The sequence below is a fragment of the Dipodomys spectabilis genome, unplaced genomic scaffold, assembly GCF_019054845.1.
Source record: "Dipodomys spectabilis isolate Male_0828 unplaced genomic scaffold, ASM1905484v1 ptg000529l, whole genome shotgun sequence".
Taxonomy (NCBI): Eukaryota; Metazoa; Chordata; class Mammalia; order Rodentia; family Heteromyidae; genus Dipodomys; species Dipodomys spectabilis.
Genome location: NW_024871206.1, coordinates 232364 through 249779, shown reverse-complemented (window position 1 = coordinate 249779; position 17416 = coordinate 232364).

Here is a 17416-nt window from a genome sequence, read left to right as displayed (position 1 = left end):
TTGTTGACTTTCCCTCAATGAAAATTATGCAATGCTGAATATAAAAGCAAAAATCTAAGTAAATGGAGACTTATACTTTTTATGTATTGGAGGACACAATTGAGCAAAGATATTAATTGTCCCCACCCCCCTTTTTGGGGGGTCATACATGGGGCTTGAAATCTGGGCTTGGACACTGTTCCTCAGCTCTTCAGCTCTAAGTGAGTGCTGTACCCTTTGAGCAACTGTGCCACTTCTGGTTTTCTGGTGGTTAATTGGGGATAAGAGTCTCATAGACATTCATATTCCAGCTGCCTTGAACCACAATCCTCAGATTTCAGCCTCCTATCCAGCTATTATAATAATCGTGAGCTAACTGTGCCAAGCTTCACAGTTTTATTTATAAGATTATGAATATTTCTAAAAAAAACCTGACAATCACTCTTTGACTCATGGACAAAGGAAAATAAACTTGAATATATTTCTCTATCCAATATTAAAGCTGCTAGTGTAAAATTGTTATATTTGTAGAGGAAAGATTATACAGCTCAATGTGTCTGTAGGGCACCAGATTAGAGCCACATAATTATTATCAAGGAATATTTAATAAGAGTGTAAAACCAGACACTTGTGGAGTGACATTCTCTTTAATAAGTGGTGATAGGTTAGACAATCTTGGGGAGAATTAAAAAGTGAACATTGACTTAAAATAATTTATTCAAATATTAACTTCAAGCAGGATTTGAAGGTGGCCTATAAAACAAAAAGAAGGATGTAAATGTATAACATAGGAAGATGCCTTGACAATTTTCGAGATGAAGCATACCTAAATTTGGCATTAAAATTATAGGAAAGGAAAACTTGATATAGTAGAACTCAAAAATGTATAAAATAATTTAGACTGTGAAAGCTCATATGCAGGGGACTCATGTATCTCAACCTAACTACTTGTTAGGCTGTGATGTGAGTATTGCTGATGGATGGCAGCCCACAAAATAATGTCCCTGAAAATCTTATCTCTGATTAATCAGCAAAAAAGCCAGAAGTGAGGCATGACTGAAATGGTATATTATTAACAAGTTGCGACTAATCTCAGGGATCCTGTGTTCATGTCCCAGGACCATACATACATGTACAAAACTAATGGTAGTAATACTACTAATAGTGATGATGATGATGATGATGATGATGATGATGATGATGATGATGATGATGATGATTATGGTGATGATTATTGTAGGGCACATGGGCAGCAAAGATGGTGCTGAGAGGTAGTTGAGTGGGCAGAGCTCAATTTGCTTTATGTTAAGTGTGTAACCAGCCCATGGAAGCTTAGGTTCATGATAGGGTGTGACCTTGACAGTGATTGGTTTCTCTTCCTCCCTTGTCATGCCACCTGCTCTTTTTTGCTTTAAAAATGCTGTTCTTTGTTAATAAATGAGTTTCTTCCTGCTTGACTTGACCTCCTGCTGCGTCTGATTTTTTTCCCGGCTGAGGGAGGCTGGGTAAAGGGCCAGCGGCCGCACTTACCTTTCCTCAGACCCTGTCCATCTTTCATGGGATGGACAAAGACCCAACAGATGATGATAATGATGATGATGAAGATAATGTTGATGAAGTGTACCGATAGTCAAGGATAAAATATTTGCAAATCCTATACCTGAAGAATGTCTCAAATTAGACTCTACATAGAACTCTCAAAAACTAATGTTAAAAAGAACATCAATTAGAAACTAGCAAAAAACATCTTGTGAAAAATAAGCCCAAGAAAGGCATCATCAGTCACTAAATAAAGGTACATTAAAACAAAAATGACATCATAAAACATGTATGAGAATTACTGCACATAATACAATATTGACCATACTAAATGCTATCAAGAAACAGAGAAACTGGATGCTGGCAGGAATCTCAAATGGGAAAGCCACTTCTGAAAACATTTTGACAGGTTCCTAGAATATGAAATATCCAACCACCTAGAGTATAGCACAGGAATTGAGCTCTTCAGGTTTGTCCCATAGAAATAAGCTGTAACATTCACCCAAAGGCCAAAACACAGAGGATTATAGCAGCATTATTTCCTCTAGTTAAAGAAATGGAAATCAATTCAGGCTTTCTTCAGGTGAATGGGAAACGAATTGTGCTACATTCTCTAATAACAGAACCAAAAGGCTAATCGAGTGAATACAATACAATATTACAGCATACAACAACAGGGAATAATCTACCATAGATTTGAGGGCAATCCTAAAAGCTTATTTATTGCATGACCTAGAAATCGGAGAAAAAATGTGTTTTGGTTTCCAGGATGAAACAGGTTTGGGATGGGACCAAGGGAAGTAGTGGGTTTAATTATAACAGGGAAGCATGAGACAGACTTAAAGAAACGTGTCTGTAACTATTCATATAGAGTTGATAAAATTATATTGAACTTAATGTGTGCACAAATCATTAAAACAATTGAAGTCTACATAAGTTACTTGTGAAATATTAATGTCCTACTTTTAATATCATACTATAAATATTTAAAGAAACTGAAAAAACTATTCAAGGGATTATCTATGTTCTTCTTATAACATCATAAAGATCCATACTAACCTCAATTGAATTTAAAGATATCTAGAAAACAGAAGTCAATATTGAATGTTTACAATGAAAAATAATATGGGTCCAAGCTTTAGATGAACTACACCATGCTAATTAGAAGGCAGAGATTTAGAAGACTGATATCCAGGGCCAGTTCTGAACCAAAAAAAGTCGTGAGAAAATCCAAAAAAGAAAGCAAGATATAGGGTAATTTCCCTGTTATCTCTCGTTTGTGGAAACCATAGGTAAGAGATTATTGCTCAAGGGAGGCTTGGCCAAAAGTAATACCTCATCTGAAAAATAATCTAAAGTGGTCAGAGCCTTAGCAACTTCAAGCACCAGTAGTGCCAAAGGAAAAAAGAAAAGAAGAAAACAGGAAAGGAAAAGAAAGGAGAGAAAAGGTAAACTATTTTCTCTTCATTCTTGTATTTTCATGTCATTGGATACAAGAATTGAGGGTATTTTTTTGCTGTTTTAGGATTCAGGCTTCTCTAATATGAAAGCATTTATTTCAAGTAATTATTTTATTATTACTATTTATTAACTTATTATTAGGTCTTCTTGGAGATTGAACCCATGGCTTTGTATATATTAGTCTAGTTCTACAAGTGAGCTTTACCCCAGCTCCCTTGTATAGTTTTGGTAATTGTTTATGAGTTCTTCAATTTATAGCTACTCTACTTTTCATCTTATCTTTTCTCTCCCGCACTTTTTTCTATATAATATAATTTATGTGTTCAAAACTTACCTCAGTTTTGTATTCTAAACTTATAATTTTGCTTTTCAGTTTACAGAGAAGTCAATTTCCTCAGGAATGTGGTAATGCCATTCTTTTCAATAGAAGCACATATTTCCATCAATAGAACAGAATTGATGATCCAGAAATGAATCCACTCCTATAGGCACATAATCTTTGATAAGGGAGCCAGAAACACAGGATGGAAGAAAGACGAATTCTTTAAAAACTTGTGCTGATGGAATTACCTGTACACAGAAAACTGAAGTTAGATCCTTATATATCCTCCTGCACCAGAATCGATTCCAAATGGGTTGAAGACCTCAATGTTAGTCCCAATACCTTAGAATTTTACAGGAAGAGTTAAGGGAAACACGAGGGCTCCTTGGGACAGGTCAAAACTTCCAAAGTAAGGCTGGATAAATGGGATTACATAAAACCGAATCAATCATTTGTCAGACTCAAAAGACACGAAGAATAGAGAGATATTGTAGCACAGATTTATTAGGGAGAAAACCTACAGAAGAGAGCCTCATCCAATGGTAAACCTTTAATCCCTTTTTGAACTAGGATGTTTACAGTGCGTTTACGTGAATATAAGAGTTTTCTGGTGGGGATTAGTAAGAAAACAACTAATACTAAGACAGAGATAGCATGTGAAAAGAGTTGTAGCTGGAGAAAGGGAGAGATTAAGGCCATGGTGTCTAGTTCAACGCCTTGGCTTGGTGCCAGCTTTGTAAGGTATAGGTGCACAAAGGAAAGGGTGTACAACAGGACTGGTTATTAACAAAAGCCTCACATAAGTCTGAAGCCTCAAAATAAGGACCCCAGTCTGTGTGGACCAGATAGTATCTAATATGGGGTTTTATTTAAATTAGGAAGCACAATTTTAGATTTTTGCAGAATGGGATGGTGCATAGTCAGTCACAGGCAATGTCTGCTCTGTCAGGTAATCCAATCTACTCTTTCACTTGTTACCCAGTAGCCAGGTTTCAACACAAATGAGTACAATGAGATTGTACCAATGAGACTGTGATTTTTCCCTCTCCTGAATCAAAACTCTGTCAAATGATTTCTGTCTTCCAGCTATTTATGCAACATTTCTCATGATCTTTTCTTCTATTTTGTCTTCATTATTGATGTTTATAGTACTTTTTATTGTTGTCTTATGTGTCTATGTCATTTTAAGAGCTTGAACTCAATGTTTAATTTTCTTCCTTGTACTTTTTGCTCATGGCTGATCACACTCTATCCTTTGAGCCACATTCTCATCTTCTCCTTCTTGCTGGACAATTGGAAATAAGTTTTCACATTTTTTCTGTTTAGACTGACATTGAAATAAAATTTTCAGGTTTTAGCCTCCTGAGTTTCTAGGATTCTACACATGAGCCACTAACAGCAAGATTTGCTTTACTGTTACTTTACGTATGTGGTAGAAGAAAGTGGAAGCATATTTGTGTTAAGTGTGCAATTTTCAAATACAACTTGGAATCAACTTGATATAATGTAACAGTTATCAACTTTAACAGTTACATCAATGAATAGTTCACATTCCGACAGAAATATAATTGAAAACAAAAGGCATAATTGTTTTCCTAAAACAAGTAATGGAACCATAAACTTCTCTCACCATACAATTCATGTTTTCTATGAGTTTAATTAACAGACATCCAATACTAAAAGTAAATATATTAATTGTATACCATAAGGATCAAAGTGATTATAGTTAAGAATAGATATTTCATCGTATACCATAAGGAGCAAAGTGATTATAGTTAAGAATAGATATTTCATCCCAGCCAAAAGATAACTTTTCGAGCAGTCTCACTAAAAAAAAATGTTACATACAGAAACTAATGGATATGATATAGCTTGATCATTACACAACATATAAATGAATGGGATTACCACTCCATACTTCATAAATGTGTAAAAAATAATTATGTAGCTAGGAGCCAGCGGTTCTTGCTTGTAATCCTACTTACTAAGGAGTCTGATGGCTGAGAATCATGGTTCAAAGCCAGCATAGGCAGGAAAGTCCTCGAGACTTTTTGTTTGTTTAATTTGTTCAATCGTTGGGCTTGAACTCTTGGCCTGGGAACTGTCCCTACGCTCTACAGCTCAAGCTGAGCATTCTCTCACTTGAGCCACAGCACCATTTCCTATTTTCTGGTGGTTTTATTGGAGACAAGAGCCTCACAGACTTTCCTGCCCCAGCTGGCTTTGAACCGCAATCCTCAGATCTCAGCCTCTTGAGTAGCTAGGATCACAGCCGTGAGCCACTGGAGCCGGCTCCTTGACAATATTTTCAATGAGCCACCAGAAAACTGGCAGTGACTCAAGTGGTAGAACACTAGCTTTGAGGTCAAGAGCTGAGGGACAACGTCCAGGCCCAGATTTCAAGCCCCACAACCAAAAAATTTAAAAATAAACTGTTAAAAATAAACAAATATTTTGGCATAAATGTTAAAATATAATTCTAAAAATTTTTAAATCCTCACTAGATATAATAGTTTATATAAATGAGGAGAAGTGTTTTCTGGTTTGGGTAACCATTGAATCAATTGTGTAAGTCACACATTTCTCAATCAATTCATATTTATGTATTTATATACTTACAAATTTATATATACTTATAAGTATAATTAACTGATAAGTGATAGGCAGTGCTGTTTTAGGAATCTCCCTTGGCTTTCTAACATTAACCTTCCTACCTTAAAATCAATATGCCCTCCAACCTTGTCAGAGATTTCATTGACAGTAAAGTTACTCATCTCATTGGAGCAGAAAAGTATAAGCCATAATTATTGTTTGTAATAACTGTCACATTTACATGCATTTCACTTAATTTAAGCACCATGCCAGAAATAGCAAATGTCTTCTGAGCTTTTCAATCTCTTAAGAGATGAAAATTTTTAATTATACATCTATTTTTTTCTGCCTAACATCCTATATTTTGGGAAGATCTTTTTGTGTTACACTGTGTTCATGATTAGAAGACTGGAACAAAGGCAATAATGAAAATAGCCAAGGAAAATACTTGGAAAAAATTTAAAAAGCAATGGCAGACACGCCTGTTTTCATCTGTTTTAATGAGAATATATATTAAAGTATGTTTTTGTTATTTAAAGAGCAATAATTAAACTTTAATTAGCAGTGAAGAAGGGAACAGAAAACTGTGTTTGAAGACAGCTTGACTTTGAAAAATTCAACAAAACATAATGGATTTTTCTTGTTTTTCTATATAGTTGCCAAAATAATAGAGAGCAACACCCAAAGGCAGGAAAACACCTAAGCCAAAGCAATAAACTTTTGTCTATAATATAATTGTGAGTGTCTGACCCTTTCAAAGTCAGGCTTGCAAGGAGGAAAAGTGTATTTGCTTTAGTGTGAACAATAAAAAATATAAAAATCCTTTATTAATGTTTTACATATAATTGCTAGAACTTTTCATGTTGGAGAAGAGGAAAGGTATGAAAAAGTTCAAAATTTTTTGAGTATTCCCCAAGAGCATTCTTATTTATCACCTATGGCAACGGAAGTAGCCTTTGTTACTGTTAGTTTCATGCTTGTTTATATTTAGAAGCATTATTTGTTGCTGGGTTATAAGCTGCAAAACCTTAAGTAGGAATAGAGTCATTTCCTGAGAGAGGAAAGTTGCTGTGTAAACAAACCTAAAATATCAAAGACATAGCATAGTTGAAACTATTTTCCAGGTATGTCAAAATCTGTAGGTATAGATTTTGTTTCCCATTGTTCCAGGGGAAGCATTTTTTTATATTCTTTTTCACCATCTAGTGATCCTATAAAATCCTATACCATCCTGGGATTGGTGTAACTTTACTGGATTCTCTCATTTCTGTTGGAAAGTTAGGAAAGATAGAAAATTATGTTTCTGTTACTGTTTTACTTTATTTTTTATTTCTTGAGAAACTGTAACTCAAAATAACATGAATTATCTTCATAATATTAGGAGACAGATTTCATGTCCATATTCTAACCCTAGCCTTCTACACAACTTTGGTACTTAGTGATCCCCAAATGTGAAAATAAATATAGGGAGCATCTTATTTAAATATTGTTGAGAATTTCAAGACTTCCTTTATGTAAGGCCCTTAGAAGTATGTACAGCATACATGTGTACAAAGCCAGTGACAACAGGCAAATATGACTGTTTCCCCAAAGGATCTATGAAGTCAATAGTTATCTTCCCAAGCAGATGAAAAAATGCTTCCAAAATGATTCAGTCCACCTACATTTGGGGAATTATTTAAGTAATGGCTTCTTTGTTAGACATATTCTTTTATTTTAAAAATTGTCAAATATTAGCTTTATAATAAACTTCGTCTAGTATTTCTTGGTTCAAAACAGAAATCTTGATACAGTTGATGTCACTTGGCTTTCTTACTTTCTCAGTTCAAAGCCAACCCAGGCAGGAAATTCTGTCACATTCTTATCTGGAACTAAACACCAAAAAGGCCAGAAGTGGAGTTTTGGCTCAAGCAGTAGAGTACTAGCTTTGGGGGAATTTGGCCAGGGAAAAGACATTTGTTCAGGGACATGGTCCAGCCTCTGAGTTCAAGCTCCAGAACTAGGACAAACTAAACAAACAAAGAAGCGAAAAACACACATATTTCTTTGGCACTATCCTTAAAGCACTGGTTTGAGAACAGGCTCGTTTTGCTGATCATACTCACTGGGTCCTGCTTTTTTGGAATACTAATTGCCCTGGAGAATTCAGGACAAGACTAAAGGAATTAATAAGTGACTCCTTCAACAACAGAATCATCTCAGTAGTGAAATATCCATGCATAAGACAATTTAAAACCACCAAGTCTTTGTTCCCTTGCAATAGAATACTTTTAAAACAACGTTATTTCCTTTTGTTCTATGCTGGCATTCAAATGGCACATTGTTTCCTTTTGTAATACTTTCAAGAAGATGTTTACAGACAAGTTTTATATAAATAAAGAACACCCTCGAAAAAAGTCAGGGACAGAGTTTCTTTCAAGCCTTGGATTCTTTTGTTTCTAACAATGAATATATATTTTTTATAGTGAAAATACTGTACAGAGGGGTTACAATAACATGGGCAAGATAATGAGTACATTTTTTATCAAGCATTGTAGCCTACTCCTTGGTTTCCCCTTCCCACCCCTTCCCATCTTCCCCTCTGCCCCCCATTCAATCCTCCTCCCCCCACCAACAAAGTTGTAAAGTTTGTTTTCGACATAATGACTTGTATATCTCATTGTTGCAATGGATCCACCTTTATCCCTATTTAAATGATTTGTTTTTTTCCTATCCCCTCTACGAATTATACCGACACCAAATACTGTGAAAACATGGGTAATTTTTATGCCATGGGGAAGGGACATACAAAGGAACAAGGAAATCATCTTACAAATGTGTTTGTAACATTCACAGGAAAGAAAAAAATAACATTGGAATACATATCTTAGGGTTCATTTCCCTAACATCAACTTATCTGACTTTTTCTGTTTGACTCAGACATATACTAGTTATTGCAAATGAGGAAAACCATGGAACCTATGTTTCTTTGGGCGTGGCTTACTTCATTTAATATAATTTTTTCCAACTCTTTCCATTTCCTAACAAATGGGGCAATGTCATTCTTTCTGATGGAGGCCTAGAATTCCATTGTGTATATATACCACATTTTCTTGATTCATTCATCTACTGAGGAGCATCTGAGTTGGTTCCATACCTTAGCTATGGTAAATAATGCTGCAATAAATACAGTCATGCTGGTACCTCTAGTGTGGCCTTCTTGGTGAACATTTGGGTATATGCCCAAAAGTGGGATTGCTGGGTCTTAGGGGAGCTCTATGTGGAGTCTCTTGAGGAACCTCCATACTGCATCCCAAAGTGGTTGAACAAGTTTACACTCCCACCAACACTTCAGTAAGGTTTCTGCTGTCCACATCCCCTCCAGCATCTGTTGTTATTAGAATTCTTGATTATAGCCATTCTAACTGGGGTGAAGTGATATCTCAATGTTGTTTTGATTTGCATTTCTTTTATGTCTAGGGAGGTTGAGCATTTCTTCATATGTCTTTTGGCAATCCTTCTTTCCTCTTCAGAGAAGTTTCTTTTTAAGTCTTTAGCCCACTTATTTATTGGGCAGTTGTTTCTTTGAAGATTTGATTTTGGAGGATTTAATTTTTTGAGTTCCAGGTATATTTTATATATGAGACCCTTGTCTGTTGTAGGGCTAGTGAAGATCTTCTCCCAATCTGTCTGCTTTCAATTGATCTTGCTAGCTATGTCCTTTGCCATGCAGACGCTCTGCAATTTCATGCAATCCCATTTGTCCAACCTTTCTTTGATTTGTTGTGTTTCTGGGTCTCTATTAAGAAAATTTCGGCCTGTGCCAAGGAGACCTAGTGTTTCTCCTATTCCATCACGTAATGTTTTCAGGGTGTCTGCTTTGACTCCGAGGGCTTTGATCCATTTGGAGTTGATTCTAATACAAGGTGATATATAAGGATCTAGCTTTAGTTTTCTACAAGTATATAACCAATTTTGCCAGCACCATTTACTGAAGAGGGTGTCTTTCTTCTATTCTGTTTTTTAACACCCTTATCGAAGATTAGATGGCTATAGGTCTGAAGGTTCATTTCTGGGTTTTCAATTCTATTCCATTGGTCCTGAAGTCTTTTCTTGTGCCAGTACCAAGCTGTTTTGATTACTGTGGATTTGTAGTTGAATTCAAATTCGGTGTTCATATTCCTCCTGCACGTTTCTTTCCGTTAAGGATCGTTTTAGCTATTCAGGGTCTTTTATTGCTCCAGATGAATTTTTGAATTGCCTTTTGTATTTCCTTGAAGAATGAGGTTGGAATACTGATAGGTATCGCATTGAATTTGTAGATTGCCTTGGGAAGTATTGCCATTTCACGATGTTGATCTTTCCAATACAGGAGCATGGGAGTTTTTGTCACTTTCTAAGTTCAGTTTTGAATACCTTTTTAGGTTTTTTAAAGTTTTCATCATAGAGGTCCTTCACTTCTTTGGTTAAGTTAATTCCTAGGTATTTTATTTTTTGTGGGGCTATTCTGAATGGAGTTGCTTTCCTAAATTCAGCCAACCTTTTCTCATTGTTGGCATACAGAAAAGCCATTTATTTTTGAGGGTTAATTTTATACCCTGCTGCTTTGTCAAAGTTTTGAATCAGCTTGAATAATTTGGGAATGGAGTCCGTGGGATTCTTTAAATCCAAGTTCATGTAATCTGCAAAGAGGTAGAGAACCCATTGTCCAAATTCAGAAACACTGAAGTCATACCTTGCATTCTCTCAGACCACAAAGGAATAAAATTAGAATTCAACAACAAAAGCCACCAAAGAAATTCCTGTACCACATGGAGGTTGAAAAATACACTGCTGAATCATGAGTGGGTCATGGAAGAGATTAGGAACAAAAATCAATTATTCATGATATTCCTCAAAAATGAACACATTGCCCCATTTGTTAGGAAATGTCCACTATCTACACTTCTCTTCAATATAGTGTTGGAATGCCTAGATACAGCAATAAGACAAGATGCAAGCATTAGAGACATCCAAATGGGGAAAGAAGAAGTAAAACCCTCCCTCTTTGCAGATGACATGATCTTGTATTTAAAGAATCTCACAGAATCTTTTCATTTAATTCTGATTTAATTTTAATTATTTCTTTCCATCTACTGTATTGAGGTTTATCTTGCTGCTCTTTTTCTAGGAGGCTCAGATGTCTAATTAAATTGTTGGTTTCTGATCTCTCGAATTTGTTGATGTAGGGACTCAGAGCTATAAACTTGCCTCTGAGTACTGACATTGCTGTGTCCCAGGGGAGCTGATAATTTGTGTGTTGCAATACTTCCCAACTCTATCTACAAATTCAATATGATACCTATCAATATTGCAGCCTCAGTCTTTTAGTAAAAAGAAGAGGTGATCCAAAAATTCACATGGAAAAATAAAATATCCTGAGTAGCAAAAACGATATTTAATGGAAACAACAGTGCTGGAGGAATATCAATACCAAATTTCAAACGCTTCTACAAAGCCATAGTAATTAAAACAGCTTGGTACTGTCCCAAGAATAGCCCATAGGACCAATGGACTAGACATGAAAGCTCAGAAATGAATCGATAGGCCTATAGACATCTAATGTTCGATAAGAGAGCTAAAAAATTGGAAAGGAAGAGACACAATCTCCTCAGTAAGTGGTGTTTTCAAAATTGGTTAACTACTTGTAGAAAACTAAAGTTAGATCTTTATATATCATCCTGCACCAGAATGAACTCCAAATGGGTCAAAGACCTCGGAGTCAAACAGACACTCTGAAAACATTAAAGAATGGAATAGGGGAAACAGTAGGTCTCCTTTGCACAAGCTTAAATTTTCTTAATAGAGACCCAGAATTACAACAAATCAAAGAAATGTTGGACAAATGGGATAGCATGGAATTGCAGAGCTTCTGCGTGGCAAAGGACATAGCTAGCAAAATCAATTGAAAGACCATTGATTGGGAGAAGCTCTTCACTACCATACAACAGACAAGGGTCCCACATCTAAAATATACCTGGAACTAAAAAAAATTAAATCTCCCAACAACAAATCCTTAAAGAAAAACCTGCCAAATAAATAAGTGGGCTAAAGACTTAAAGAGAAACTCCTCTGAAGATGAAAGAAGGATGGCCAATATACACATGAAGAAATGCTCAACCTCTCTAGCCATAACAGAAATGCAAATCAAAACAACATTGAGATACCACCTCACCCCAGTTAGAATGGCTATAATGAAGAACTCTAATAACAACAGATGCTAGAGGGGATGTGGGCATAAGGGAAATTTATTGCATTGTTTGTGGGCATGTAAACTTGTTCAACCACTCTGGAAAGTAGTATGGAGGTTCCTCAAAAGATTCCACATAGAGCTCCCCTATGACCCAGCAATCCGACTTTTGGACACTTACCCAAATGGTCACAAACAAGACCATATTAAAGCTACCAGCACAATTATGCTTATTGAACCGTTATTTACCATAGCTAACATATGGAACCAAACCAGATGCCCCTCAGTAGATGCATGGATCAATAAAATGTGGTATACATACACACACACACAATGGAATTCTATGCCTCTATCTGAAAGAATGACATTGCCCCATTTGTTAGGAAATGGAAAGACATGGAAAAATTTATATTAAGGGAATAAACCAGTCCCAAAGAAACGTAGGTCCCATGGTTTCCTTTATTTACAATAACCAGTATATGTCTGAGATAAGCCGAAAAGGTCAGACAAGTTGAGGTTGGGTGAAATGAACCACAAGATAAGGATTCAATGTTTTTTTTTTCTTTCTTGGGATTGTTTCTAACATATTTATAAGATGATTTCTATATTGCTTTGCATGTCCCTCCCCCACAGTAAAGACCCTGCTTTCACGGTATTTGATGTTGGTATAATTTGTGGAGGAGAAGGGAAAAAACTAATCTTTTAACTCGGGATACAGGTGGACCCATTGCAACAATGAGATATACAAGTCGTTAGGTCGAAAACCGAACTTTACAGCTTTGATGGGGGGTGGGGGGAGAGTCGGCTGGAGGGAGGGGGGTAGTATGGAAAGGGATGGGAAGGGGAAACAAAATGGCAGCAACAGTGCTTGATAAGAAATGTACTCGTTATCTTGCCCATGTAATTGTAACTTGTCTGTTGGTATTCTCACTATAAAAAAATAAACAAATAAAAAATAAAAGAAAAACGAACTTTACACCTTGGCCGGCGAGAGTGGGGGATGGCAAAGGGGTGTCTGGAGAGCAACGAGGGGGGGGGGGTGGGCAGATGAGAACAGATGGGAAGGGGAAACAAAGGAGGAGGCAATAATTCTTGATGAGTAATGTACTCATTATCTTGCCCATGTAATTGTTACCTCTCTATATGGTATTTTCACAAATAAATAAATAAGAAGGAGACTCAAGGTTGCTGAAATAAGCATATTTCCCATTTGTACTTTAATGGGATTTTTCTACAAACAACAAGATTTTCATCTTAACATAATAATTTCAAAATGTATTGCTACAGCATAGATTGTAAATGTAATATTTAATACTATTGGAATACTTGAAGACAGAGTTTTACAGAAAACTTTAAATTTCAGATAAACTGCAATATTCCAATAAATACATAGAAGAAATATAATTTAAAAATTCACTGATCAAAGCAAACCCTGGCAGGAATATCTGAAAGACGCTTATCTGAAAACAGAAATTGGCACTGTGGCTCAAGTGGTAGAGGGCTCCACTTGAGCTGAAGAACTCAGGAATATGTTAATACCCTGAGATTAAACCACAGGACTGAGAAAAATACAATTTAAAGAATTGAAGCATTAAGGCTGGGAAGGAGACTCAGTGGTAGAGTACTTGTCCTGAATACATAAGGTCCTGGGTTTAATTCCTCAGCACCACATAAGGAGAAAAATGTGGAAATGGCTCTGTGGCTCAAGTGGTAGTGCACTAGCCTTGAGCTGAAAAGCTCATCAGGTATAACAGCTAGACCCAGAGTTGAGGCCCTTATACCACCACCACCAACAACAACAAATTAAAGCATCAAACAACCTGAAGTTGTTGTCCAGAATAATGAGTGCGGCATTATCAGTTTAAATGCTTAGTGACTTTAAGCCTAGTTTAAAAGGGGAGGTAGTGGGCAATTTGTGTGTTTGCCAAAACCTACAAAATTATTTTGTACTTTACCAAGGAGGAAGAAAGGAGGAATTGGGGGGAGGAGGGGAGGTGTTTGGTGACCTTGCCTTTTGGTTCAGTGATTGTTTTTTGGAGTCGAATTCAGAGAAATTCTGCTTGCAATCCTAGTTGCATGGTGGGGGGAGGGGAATGAAGAAGCAATGCCCCGGAAGTGGTTTTGTCCTGTCCTTGGCCTAGTTCCAAACGTCACTGGATAATCCAAGTCCCACTTCAGGACCAAGAAGCCTTGAAGACTACTGATCCATTAGGCAGATGGACCTAACCACAGCCAGAAAAGGTAAAAAATGCAATGCCGTGGGCAGCACTGGAAATCTATACCAGGAAGAGTGTTTTATATTTTTTATTGTAAAAATACTATACAGAGGGTTTACAGTTACATGAGTAGGGTAATGAGTACATTTCCTATTGAGCATTGTTACCTCCTCCTTTGTTTTTCCCCTACTACCCTTTCCCTCCCCAACTCTCCAACTCCTCCCTCATTGACCATTACTCGACATTGTAAATTCATTTTCAACACAGTGTCCTGTACATCTCATAATCACAATGGGTCAACCTGCATCCCCATTTCTGCATTCTGCTACAACCTTTCCACTTCCCAAATTACAAAATATGTATTTAAGTTGCAGAACACTGGAAACAAATACAGTGAAAACAGGGATTATACCATGGGGTATACCATGGGGGGATGAATTTACAAAAGAATCACATAGCACATTATAAGTATATTAAAAACAAAAACAAGAAAGAAAAATCACTTGTGTGTCTGACTTGGGGTCCTTTCTCTTAATGTCACGTTATATGGTTATATGGTTATACGTCCATAGCCTTTGATCTTCTCTGCTTGTCCTAGACATGTACTAGTCCTTGCAAACAAGTGAAACCATGGGACATATGTTTCTTTGGGCCTGGCTTACTTCACTTAATATAATATTTACCAAGTCTTTCCATTTCCTAACAAATGTGACAATCTCATTCTTTCTAATAGAAGCATAGAATTCTATTGTGTGTGTGTCATTGTGTGTGTGTGTGTGTGTGTGTGTGTGTGTGTGTGTGTGTGTGTGTGTGTATCACATTTTCTTGATCCATTCATGAACTGAGGAGCATCGAGGTTGTTTCCATAAACATGCTTGCACAGGCAACTTTGGTATGACTTTGTTTGTGATCATTTGGGTAAATGCCTAAATGCCCAAAAGTGGGATTGCTGGGACATAGGGGAACTTTACATGGAGTCTTTTGAAGAACTTCCATACTGCTTTCCAAAGTGGTTAAACAAGTTTACACTCCCACCATCAATGAAATAGGGTTCCGTTTTAGCCACATACCCTCTAAGGTGTTGTTATTAAATTTCTTGATTAGGGGCCGGGAAAGTGACTCAGGAGTAGAGTGTTTTGCATTGTATGCATGAGGCCCTGGGTTCGATTCCTCTGCACCACATAAACAGAAAAAAAAATTTCTTGATTATAGCCATTCTAACTAGAGTAAGGTACAATCGCAATATTCTCTTGATTTGCATTTCTTTTGTGGCTAGAATAGTTGAGCATTTCTTCATGTATCTAATGGCCATTTTTATTTCCTCTTCAGAGAAGTCTCTCTTTAAGTTTTTAGCCCACTTAATTATTGAGCAGTTGTTTCTCTGAGGATTTGATGTTGGGGGATTTAATTTTTTGAGTCCTAAGTACATTTTACATATAAGACCTTGTCCATTTTATAACTCGTGAAGATCTTCTCCCAGAATGTGTGCTTTCTATTGATATTGCTATCTATGAACTTTGTCTTGCAGAAGCTCTCATGTTTCATGCAATCCCATTTGTCCAACCTTTCTTTGATTTCTTTTTTTTGACCATTGTAATATGTTTATTACATACAGACTGTATCAGCACTCGGAATTTATAATTCCATCTCATCCTGTAATAGTAAATTACGTTTCATAAAGAGATGAATTAAGGAGTGAATTCTTTAACTTATTTTTCTTTACTCTTTGTATCTGGCTCTCTATTAAGAAAATTTCGGTATGTGTTAAAAAGCCCTAGATTTTATCCTATTCCTTCATGTAGTGTTTTCATGGTGTCCTCTTTTATTTTGAGGTCTTTGATCCATTTGGAGTTGATTCTTGTGCAGGGTGATATATACAGATGCAGCTTTAGTTTAACAGGTGTTTAACCAATTTTGCCCACACCATTTACTCAAAAGGCTGTCTTTCTTCCATTCTCTTTTTTTAGATCCCTTGTCAAAGATTGGGTGGCTATCGGTCAGGGGGTTAATTTCTGAGTCTTCAGTCCTATTCCATTGGTCCTCAAGTCTGTTCTTGTGCCAGAACCAAGCTGTTCTTATTACTATGGCTTTTTAGTAGCGTTTGAAATTTGGAACTAATATTGCTCTAGTGCTGTTCTTCCTGCTAAGAATTGACAAACCTACAGCCAGCATTATACTTAATGGTGAGAAGTTAAACCCATTCTTATAAATTCAGGAATAAGATAAGGATATTTACTCTCTCCACTCCTTTTCAACTTAGTATTAGAATGCTAGCTGGGGCAATAAGATAAGATGCAATCTTAAAGGGATCCAAATAGCAAAAGATGAAGTAAAACAGTCCGTCTTTGAAGATGACATGCTCTTGTATTTAATGAAACCCATGGACTCCATTCCCAAGTTACTTGAGCTGATCAGAAACTTTGGCAAACTAGCAGAGAATAAAATTAACCCTCAGAAAATAAAGGCTTTCCTGTATTCCATTAACGATAAGAGTGCAGCTGAAATTAGGAAAGCAACCCCTTTTTACTAGCCACACAAAAATAAAATACCTAGGAGTTAACTTAAGAGGTGAAGGACCTCTATGATGGGAACTTTAGAAACCAGAAAAGGAAAATTAAAGCAGAGCTATGGAAGTGGGAAACTTCCCATTCTCCTGGATTGGGAGGATTAACATCATGAAAATGGCAATATTGCCAAAGGCTATATCCAAATTCAATGTGATACCTACCAATATCCCAATGTCACTCTTCAATGAAATAAAAGATGCAATCCAAAAATTCATATGGAAGAATGAAGGAGCCCAAATAGCAAAGAAGTTTATTGTGATTCTCATATTGTATTGCCACCTTGATTCTACAAAGTTATTTATGAATTTTTACTTTCTTCCCTCCCTTTGGATAAAGCTCACAAACACCCTGCCTCTAGCTCCCAGACACTTAACTCTTAGCTCTGGACAATTGTTCCTAGACAGTGAGTTACTTAATTGTATTTTGAGCGCATAAAACATGCATTTAAAACTAACAGATTTTGATCTTATGAGAAAGCAGCCTTTTTTTTCCCCTCTCAAGTTATTTCCTGGTAGGCATTTTTATAGAGAAT